Source organism: Zingiber officinale, chromosome 7A (genome assembly GCF_018446385.1).
Source record: "Zingiber officinale cultivar Zhangliang chromosome 7A, Zo_v1.1, whole genome shotgun sequence".
NCBI classification, from domain to species: domain Eukaryota; kingdom Viridiplantae; phylum Streptophyta; class Magnoliopsida; order Zingiberales; family Zingiberaceae; genus Zingiber; species Zingiber officinale.
In genome coordinates this window covers 3,134,148-3,144,562 of record NC_055998.1, presented here as the reverse complement: position 1 = coordinate 3,144,562, position 10,415 = coordinate 3,134,148, and the positions used below count along the sequence as shown (strand labels likewise).

Here is a 10,415-nt window from a genome sequence, read left to right as displayed (position 1 = left end):
ACAACTACATTTATCACAAATATAGACATTTGACCAATGTGATTCTTATTTCTAGATAAATGTTTATACCAAAAGCTAGGCTTTTAGTATACACTCTAACAATCTCCCACTTATACTAAAAGACTAAGCTGCCATATCTGCTGCCATATATCTGATTCTCATCCCTTCAACATGTCCATCAAAAGCTCTTGCCTTAAGGACCTTAGTGAAAGGATCTATAGGTCATCACCTGATGTAATCTAGGTGGCAACAACTTCTCCTCGTTTATACGATTCCTCGTATTGGGTGGTACTTGCGCTCTATTGTGTTTACTTGCCTTATAGACTTATGGTTTCTTCGAGTTTGCTACTGCACCAACATTATTACAATAAATTGTAATAATTTTTTGGACAAACCAGAAATCATATCTCAGTCTAGCTTGAGGTTATTGAGTCATTCAGCTTTTATGGCTACCTCAGAGACTTGCCATATACTAAGCTTCTATGGTGGAGTCCAGAAAAACACCTATGCTTATCACTCTTCCATAGTTATGACTTTACCTCCTAAAGTAAACACAAAACCCCGAGGTTGACTTATTATTGTCCCTATCCGATTGGAAGTCAAAATCCATGCAACCCACAAGGACTAAATTAACTGCCTTGTAAGCTAGCATATAATCTCTAGTGCCTCTAAGGTACTACAATATATGCTTTATTGCAGTCCACTGTCCTTGTCCAGGGTTACTTTGATATCTGCTAACTATGCCCTTGGCAAAACAGATTTCTGATCTCGTGCATAGTATACATTAGGCTTCCAACAGCCGTAGCATAAAGAACTGCCTTTATTTCCTTTATCTCCTTTGATGTCTACATAGACATATCTTTAGATAAAGTTACTCCATCCTGAAAAGGTAAGAAACCTTTCTTGGAGTTTTGTATGCTTAAAACGAGCAAGGATTTTTCCGATGTATGAAGCTTGGGATAAGTAAAATATTCTTTTCTTGCGATCCCTTATTACTTTGATCTCAAGAATATATACATTCTCCCAAGTCCTTTATATCGAATTGTTTGGACAACCATACCCTTACTTCTGACAACATTTTCATATTGTTTCCAACTACCAAAAATGTTATCTAAGTATACTACAAGAAATATCACCACGTTTCCATCACATCTTTTGTATACACAAGACTTATTCGGTTACTAAATCCATAGATCTGGATTACTTTGATAAACCGGATGTTCCAAGACCTTGAAGCTTTGCCTCAATCCATAGACTGATTGAGCTTACACACAAGATGCTCTTAGCCCTTTGCAATGAACCCTTCTGGTTGCTTTATATGGATGTTTTCTTCAAGACTTCCATTAAGGAATGCTGTCTTGACATCCACTTGCCAAATAGATAAAAGAATCCGGATAGACTTAAGCATGGCTACCAGTGAAAAAGTTTCCTTTTTCATCTAGCCTTGCTTTGAAAGTTTCTACCTTCCTGTCTATCCCTCTTTTCCTAATATAGACCTTTTTACACCCAAAGGCTTTTATACCATTTGGTGGTTCTATAAGCTTCCATATTTTATTAGAATACATATATTCTAATTCTGTTATTCATTACTCTTTGCCAAGATATTACATCTTTATCTTGGAGTGCTTCGTCATATGTCCGGAGATCAGGTTCATGTCCTCCAGGGATCGAGTCCAAAAACTCTCCTAAAACATAAATCTTTTTAGGTTGCCTAACAACCCTCCCACTACGATGAGACACTATCTGTAATTGTGTATTATTTATGATACGTGTTGCAGTTTCTTGTGATATTTCATCTTGTACAGTTGGTACTAGATTAGACATGTCCTTTATTATTTCCTTAAGAACAAATTTACTTATGGGCATGAGGTTTATTACATAGTCCTTTTCTAAAAATCGGTCATTGATGCTAACAATAACCTTCTGATTTTTAAGACTATAAACCTACTTTCATTTCTCTAGGATAACCCACAAACAAGTGAATTCCTGTCCAACTTATCATTGTCTCTCTTCAGCATATGTGCTGGACTACCCGAATCCGAATATGCTTCAAAATAGGCTTACACCTATTCAGCAATTCTATATGAGTAGAGAGTTCTGACTTTGGAAGGTACTATGTTCACTTCCGTTTCCAGAGTATATCCTTAAAATGAATTTGGTAATTTTCTAAATAACTCATCATCAATCTACTTATTTCCATAAGAGTCCTATACCTTCCTTTTCTACACCATTCTATTGGGATATACCTAGGTGTAGTTAGTTGGGATTGAATCCCTACTTCTGATAAGTGACTCCTAAATTCTCCCAAGAGGTACTTGCCACTACGATCTCACCGTAGTGTCTTGATACTTTTACCTTGACATTTCTCCACATCAGCCTCATACTCTTTGAACTAATCAAAGCACTTAGACTTGTGGCACATCAAGTAAATGTATCCGTATATCAAATAGTTGTCTATAAAATAGACGAAATATTTGAAACAACCTCTTGCTTGGATAGTCATAGGATCACACAAATCAGAATGAACCAATTTCAACATATCTTTGACTCCATACCCCTTAGACTTGAAAGCTTCTTGGTTATTTTTCCTTCCAAGTAAGACTCGCAGGTTGGAAAGATTTCCACTACTAATGAACCCAAAAGTTCATCAGCTACCAATGAATCATACTCAAGTTAATATAACCTAGCCTTAGATGTCAAAGATATAATTGGTTCATTTCTGAAGGTTACTTTCTCTTAAAGTTAGAAGATGTGTTACTAATTTCCATTTGTTGCATCGTGAGAGTTATTGGATTTATAAATTGCCAACCAACGTACCAAAATAGATAACTTCCCTCTTTTTCTTAATAACAACTTTGTTATTAAAAGAGGCAGAATATCATGTTCTTTGAATAGTTTAGAAACTGAAAACTAGTTCTTTCTAAACTTGGTGCGTAAAGACAATTACTCAAAAATCCATGTTTTATTTTTATCAAAAGATAAACATCTCCCACTGCAACAGCTAACTGTAGTGCCCATGTGGACGGTGTTTTTATTTTCATTTAGTTGTCGGGTTTCCCCTACCAATGAATTGCGGACATGATTAATGGCATCTGTATCTACACTCCAGGTTCTGGTAGATAACACCACTAAACATGTTTCAACTAATGAATAAAAACACCTATATTGTTCTTAGTTCTAAGAGGAAGTCTACCTTAATGTCCAAATCCTATTTCCAATCAATTATAATTGGGACCACTAAGTCTATCCTAAAGTATATCAGCTAGGGATTGACCATCATCCTAAGAATCACAAAAATATTTGGTTAAGACCAACTCCTTAAAAATCCCCATTAATTTTGTATACCACGTTAGTGTGGACGTATACAAATTCAAAGAAGAAATTTTATCATTTAATTTTATTATCTCGTCAACCTTGCTTTTTGACGAATAAAATTAATAGTTGGTCTATCTTTAATCAAATATTTGGTCAAGACTTCTAAATTTAAAATAATATTGATTCCTCTAACAATACTATTTAAATTTACCAACACATCAAAACACTGTGAATTTTGCATGCCACGTTAGTGTGGACGTATACAAAATCAACATTTGTAAGAGGAGGGTTTTACCCATTAACTATCTTGTCAACGTAACTTTATGACAAATAAAATTATCTCAAACACCGTTAATTTTGTATGCCACGTTAGTGTGGACGTATACAAAATCAATCATTTGTAAGAGGGGTTTTAACCCTTTAATTTTATTATCTTGTCAACCTAGTTTTATGACAAATTAATAGTTGGTTTCATTTGGTCACACAAATAATAACAGTGACTCCGATGGGGAGGATACTATTAGATGTGTCTAAGTGTATACCATTACTTGACACTAAGCCCATTAATAAGATTATGCCCCTTCCGTTGGGGAAGATCACACGCTCTTAATTAACTTCCTATAGTCATCCAAAAATGGAAGTCTGTTCTAGTGATCTGCAAACTAGCTCATCCGTTATGGAGGAAGGCACTCAGAGCCAATGCGCAAGCTTGTTTGCATCACTTACAAACCAGTAATGGAGACCATGGGATTTACTTAAAAATCCCTCTCCCACTTAGTTATTTATTAATGAGGAATTTTAACTATGCTAGCCTACTAAACTTGTAAACTAACATGCACACACAGCACAATATAAAAGCAATAAATAGAAAATCTAATTTTCAACTATTATGACTTTTATCTCTAGTTGTCCTCCGTGTGTTGTCATCCCAAGCTGCTGCCATATTTGGCCACCGCCACCGGGTCTAGCTGTCGCATCCATCTTGCTCCTTGTTCCGCTGCGCCTCTGGTCCTCAAAAGGTTCCACGCCTTGCAAGATTCGATCCGCGACATAAATAGAATTTTACATTTTTCGATCCTATATTCCTCGAAGGAATGTACATGTAAACTAGATCGAACATAAAATAAAATTTACATCCATCGATCCTATATTCCATAAAAGGAATTTACATGTATCTAGATCAAAAATAAAATCCTAATAAAACTAAATACAGCTCCTGCTGTATTTTTAATACAATCATGCACACACATATAAATGCCCTTGACATGTCCAAGGGTCCAATCACACACATAATAACTAAAAGTCATAATAGTTGGATCATGCATCCACAAAGTTAGCACATCCTACTATTATCCTGCCTAAATTATGTATGACATGTGTATAATTAAACTAATACCAAATACACAGAGGCAAAACCCTAGCTCTGATACCAATTGTTGGTTGCTACTCGGAAAACCTATAGGTTCCACTGTACAAAAATTTTGTACAAAGGTCTGAACCTTTTCCTAGCTACCATGTGTTCTTTTAAATTAAATTTTGGATCGCCTGCGGAACTTAACACGTTTGATCCAAAACTTAATCTATTTGTTCTTTTAGGTTTTGACTTGGATCTCCTGCGGAACTTAACACGTTCGACCCAAGTCTCCTTAAGTTACTAATTCCATTAAATATTAATTTCCATAATTGGTTCCCAGTACTGACGTGGCGAGGCACATGGCCTTCTTGGATATGGGAGCAACCACCACCGACTAGACAAAACCTATTATAGAAAGCTAATATTTAATTTCCTAAAATAACTTTAGGTTAACCAAAGAGAACAATCAAATCACAAGGAAAAGAAAAAAAACAAAAGAACACAATATCGAAAAACATATTCGAAATTCTAGAACGTAAGCCTCTTGTATTTGGTATTATTTCCATAAATAACTAGCATGATGCGGAAAGAAAAATTACTAGTTATACCTTGTAGAAAAACCTCTTGATCTTCTACTGTATTCCTCTTCTAACCTCGGACGTTGTGTGGGCAACGATCTTCCGAGATGAGAAACCACCGACCACCTTCTTCTCCTCCTAGCTAGGTTCGGCCACAAAAGAAAAGCTTCACCAAGGAAGAAAATCAAAACACTAACCAAGCTCCAAGAGATGCTAGCTTTCTCTCCTTCTTCTTCTTCTTCTCCGAGTAGTATCCAGCCACCACAAGAGCTCCAAGGGAGATGAAGTATTCGGCCACCACAAGAGGAAGAGAGGGAGAAGATGATGACCGGCCACAACACCAAGGAAAAGAAGGAGAGAAAATAATAGAGGTTGTCTCTTGAAGACACCCTCACCCCTTCTTTTATATTCCTTGGCCTAGGCAAATTAGGAAATTTAATTACAATAAAATTTCCTCAATTTCCTTGACATGATTTAATTGAGAAAATAAAATAAAATTTCCCAATTAAATCTACATTGGCCGGCCACATCATTGGAGAACAAATTGGACAAGTTTCAATCAACAATTAAAACTTCCTAATTTGTTTCCGGAAATTTTAAAATTAAAATTTCTCTTCAAAAATCTCTTCATGGTTGATAAAAGGAAATTTCTATAATTTTAATTTTATCAACATGTGAATAATTTTAAAGAGAAAATAAAATATCTCACCAATCTACAAATAAGGAAAGAGATCTAATCTCTTTCTTTAATCTTTTGTAGATCTTTTATAAGAGAGATATTTTAATTTAAATTCTCTTTAATAAATTATTTCTTCCACATAATAAAAATTAAAATTAAAATTCCTTTTAATTTATTTTGGCCGGCCCCACTAGCTTGGGTTCAAGCTAGGGCCGGCCACCCAATCTTATACCTAGGCCGACCCTAGCTTGTTTCCCAAGCTAGCTTGGCCGACCCCTATTGGGTGGGTATAGAAGGTGGGTATAGGTGGGTATAGAACTCTATAAATAAGAGGCTACGATAGGGACCGAGAAGAGGAATTGGTTTTGTCTCCGATAAAATTATATCCCGTGTTCGCCGAACACACAACTTAATTTTATCAATGATAATTCATTCCACTAGAGAACTATCATTGAACTACCGCACCAATCCCAAATTACATTTTGGGCTCCTTCTTATTATGAGCGTGTAGTCTCCTCTGTTTAAGATATCGAATGTCCACTAATTAAGTGAGTTAACGACAACTCATTTAATTAATATCTAAATCAAGAGTAGTACCACTCAACTTCATCGCCATGTTTGGACTAAGTCCACCGTAGGGTTTAACATGACAATCCTTTTGAGCTCCTCTTGGGGACATTCTCAACCTAGTATCTCTAGGACACAGTTTCCTTCTATAATCAACAACACACACTATAAGTGATATCATTTCCCAACTTATCGGGCTTATTGATTCATTGAACTAAATCTCACCCATTGACAAATTAAAGAAATAAATATCAAATATACGTGCTTGTTGTTATATTAGGATTAAGAGCCCACACTTCCATAATAACTGAGGTGTTTGTTTCTTTATAAAGTCAGTATAAAAGAAACGACCTCTAATGGTCCTACTCAATACACTCTAAGTGTACTAGTGTAATTATATAGTTAAGATAAACTAATACCTAATTACACTACGACCTTCAAATGGTTTGTTCCTTTCCATCTTGGTCATGAGCTACTGTTTATAATTTATAAGGTACTGATAACATGATCCTCTGTGTGTGACACCACACACCATGTTATCTACAATATAAATTAATTGAACAACTACATTTATCACAAATGTAGACATTTGACCAATGTGATTCTTATTTCTAGATAAATGTTTATACCAAAAGCTAGGCTTTTAGTATACACTCTAACAGTCCGTAGCTAAACCAGACGGGACAGAAAGTAATAGACGATAATAATGTTATGGAATTGTAACCTCCTATCAGGGAGTACCTGTCATCCGTCAGGGAATATTCCAATGGTCTTCTATCATCTGCGAATGGAACATTCTTTCAACCAATGAGAGGGCCCTTCGTGTCCTCTATCACCCGACAAGCTCTGACACTTGACATTCTTTGACATTGGTCAGGTTCGAGGTACGCATTGTCATATAAAAAGGGAAGTTCTCTCCTTTAGTCAGGTACGCGCGCATTTGCACTAGTTTTCTACCGTTCTTTTTTCTTCGTACACTGTTCTTCTGGGGAAAAAGAACATGACTTGAGCATCGAAAGGCCTGCGCAGGGGATTTTTTCCTTGATTTTTGGTCTCTAATATTTCAGGTGCTTGTCTGAGTGTGCGCAGAGCCTAAGTACAGCCGATTTCGTCATTGTCATCCTTCAGTTCCACGTGGGGGGCCATTTTCCTGTGCACATACAATAGGAATGTCCAAGTCGCCTCTCCATCAACATCAACGATATCTCAGCTAACCTTCATCTGACTCATATTCCGAATAGGATCAATATTTAATGAATCTCCCCAACATTGAGAGGAAGCAATCAACTAAAAATTGGCAACATTTCTGAAAGCAAGCTGTGGCCATGAATTATACATGCAACTATATATAAGCTTTAATTAGCACAATAATCTCTTTAGATTTGTATTCATTTTGATAGATTTGGCTTGTGGTTTAGCTGGAGGAGGAGCTCAAAATGGGAGGATTGACGTAGGGGCCATTGAGCCAGCCCTGGGCAATGATCCGATGGGCGGCCTCAGTCATGTGAAGACCATCCCAGCTCACATGGGCCGATATGTGTGAGCACACCGTCGAACCATTTTGGTCGCATTTGGCATGCAGATTGAAGTTGTAGCTATGCATCCCTGGAGCTCCACAACATGTCCGCAGGGCTCCAGCTTTAAATCCTGTGGAATTCAAAACCGTCAAGAGGCCGGCAAAGTTTGATTATATTCTGAAGCCAAAAGAACGCAATTAAATGAGAATTGCTAATTATTAAAGAATTCTTTTTGATAGATAATAATAATAATAATAATAATAATAATATTTATGGCTGGTGGAAATAATGGATACTATCATTATCAAACGCAATGATAATAAATGAGTAAATTGGAGTAGGGTAGTCACCGTATTTGAGAGGATCTATGGCGAAGTCGAAGATCTGGGCGTACATGTCAGCGTATCGGATCGCGACGGAAGGATACTTCTTCTGGAGCCGATCGATCTGCCGCCGGAGCCCCGCGTTGTGGTACCAGGATAAGGTGTTGAGCCTCCTCAGGCAGCCGCTCCGGGAGCCGTACTCGGCCGGGTCTTTGGCGCTGTAGAGAGTGAGGTAGAGAGGCAAGCATCCCGTCGGTAACACAGAAGGAACGATGAGATCGACCGCGCCTAGGCCGATCAATCTCTGAAGTAGTTAATTAACAGAGGGAGCTTTAATTTAATTAGATCCGCCAATTCGATCGAGCTAAAACTCAAAATTCTGCCCACCTCGATGCCCTCTGCCACAGCTCGGGCGATGTGGGGCGGGGCGCGAAGGAGCTCACTTTAGTCAACGGCCACCCGCCGAAGATCCCGGTACTGTAGTCGTTCCCCCCGAACTCACCGACCACCACAAGGGATTTGCTCAAGAAATCCTTGCAATCTGCAGAGTTTCGCAGATTCAAAATTAAAGAGAGTTCGTCGAGCAATTCGATCGGGGGATATGAATATGGAACGAAATCGCGACCTTGGGGCGAGCCGCATATGGAAGGAAGCAACTTCTCGAACCGATCCACCTGCTCGTGAACCGAAGCATTCACCCAGAGCCCCTTGCTGAGGCCGCGCTCGTGGTAGAAGTCGAAGGGAAGCGCCGGTGCGGCGATGAAGGCGAAGTTTGCGCCCTTGTTAAAATTCGCGTTCTTGGCGGTATTGGGCGGGAGGTGCGGCAGACCGATTCCCTCAGCTACAGCAACCGGGTTTTTTCAACGGCAGAGCCATATCAGCGCAGAAATTAACTGAAAGATAAAAGGGTAATTAAAGGCGAGGTTTTTAATTTTTACCGATGAAATCAATGACGAGACGGCCGTCGGAGCATCGTCCGGTGTGGTGGCCGAAGTAGGTCATGCCGTAGGGGAGACCGCCGAGGACGACGTTGCCGGTGTCGGAGAGGGAATCGCCAAAGTTGAACAGGGCATTGTAGCGCTGGGAGGAGACGAGGTGGGAGGAGCAAAGGAGGAAGAGGAGGAAGAAGGGAGGCTTCATCGCTGGGTTGACCATTCTATTCCTCATCCTCTTTCACTCTTTCTTATGCGAGCCCCCGGCCTTGCCATTAATGCCCTCCACTCAGCTCTGAAGTCTTGATGCTGATGTGATCTTTGATGACTTGGCTTCACCTAACCACAACGACCGAGTAACTAGAGATTAATGTCCACGCTTACGAGCTCGTGAAGTAGATATTTCACACCAATTGACAATCCATCCAAATATATTTACAATTACGTTCTTATGTGAAACAACGTACCGGTCCGTACGATCTCGTGAAGTCATAATGTTGATGCGATGCTTGCTTGATGTGTCGGCTTCACCTAACCACGAGGACTCGGTTAATTAAATGTTAATTGTTTGGATTGGCGTTGGAGTCCGGTTGCTCCACGGGATAAAGATTTGACAAACTCGTTGGTCGTTTTTTTTCCTTTTTTATCAAAAAAAAAAAAAAAAAAAAAATCTTTTTTTATCATCATTCATATTCATCCGCTAGATATCCCGTCGAAACTGAAATGTTCCAGTTGAGACTTGGATACCGAGATACGATGCCGAGCTAGAAGTAAGAGTTGCCAAGACATATATGATACAGTTTTTTAAAAATAGATTCATCCACTTCGATTATACTATCTCTTAGGATATAATGATAGAATCGTATACACAATTAAACATTGATTATTCATGGCAAATTAAATTAAGAAAATATTTGATTGTTATCATAGATAAACCAACCGAAAATGCATGATGAAGAGAAAATTTGGAGGAAATGAAAGTGGAAGAAAATTTTTATGACTAGCTCTATTATTTATTGCCTATTAACTCGTCTAGCTCAAATGTTTGCTTGGAAAAATTTTATCTCGATCAGTTCAACATTTGATATACGTAAATCATACTCACATACGAGTCAATTGAATTTAGTATAAATATAGATCGTGAATTTAT

At 38.2% G+C, this 10,415-nt stretch overlaps 1 pseudogene; it reads right to left on the bottom strand.

Annotated features, from left to right (window-relative positions):
* Positions 1-7,697: 7,697 nt before the first annotated feature.
* Positions 7,698-9,561, bottom strand: LOC122000764 (annotated as a pseudogene).
* Positions 9,562-10,415: the final 854 nt, after the last annotated feature.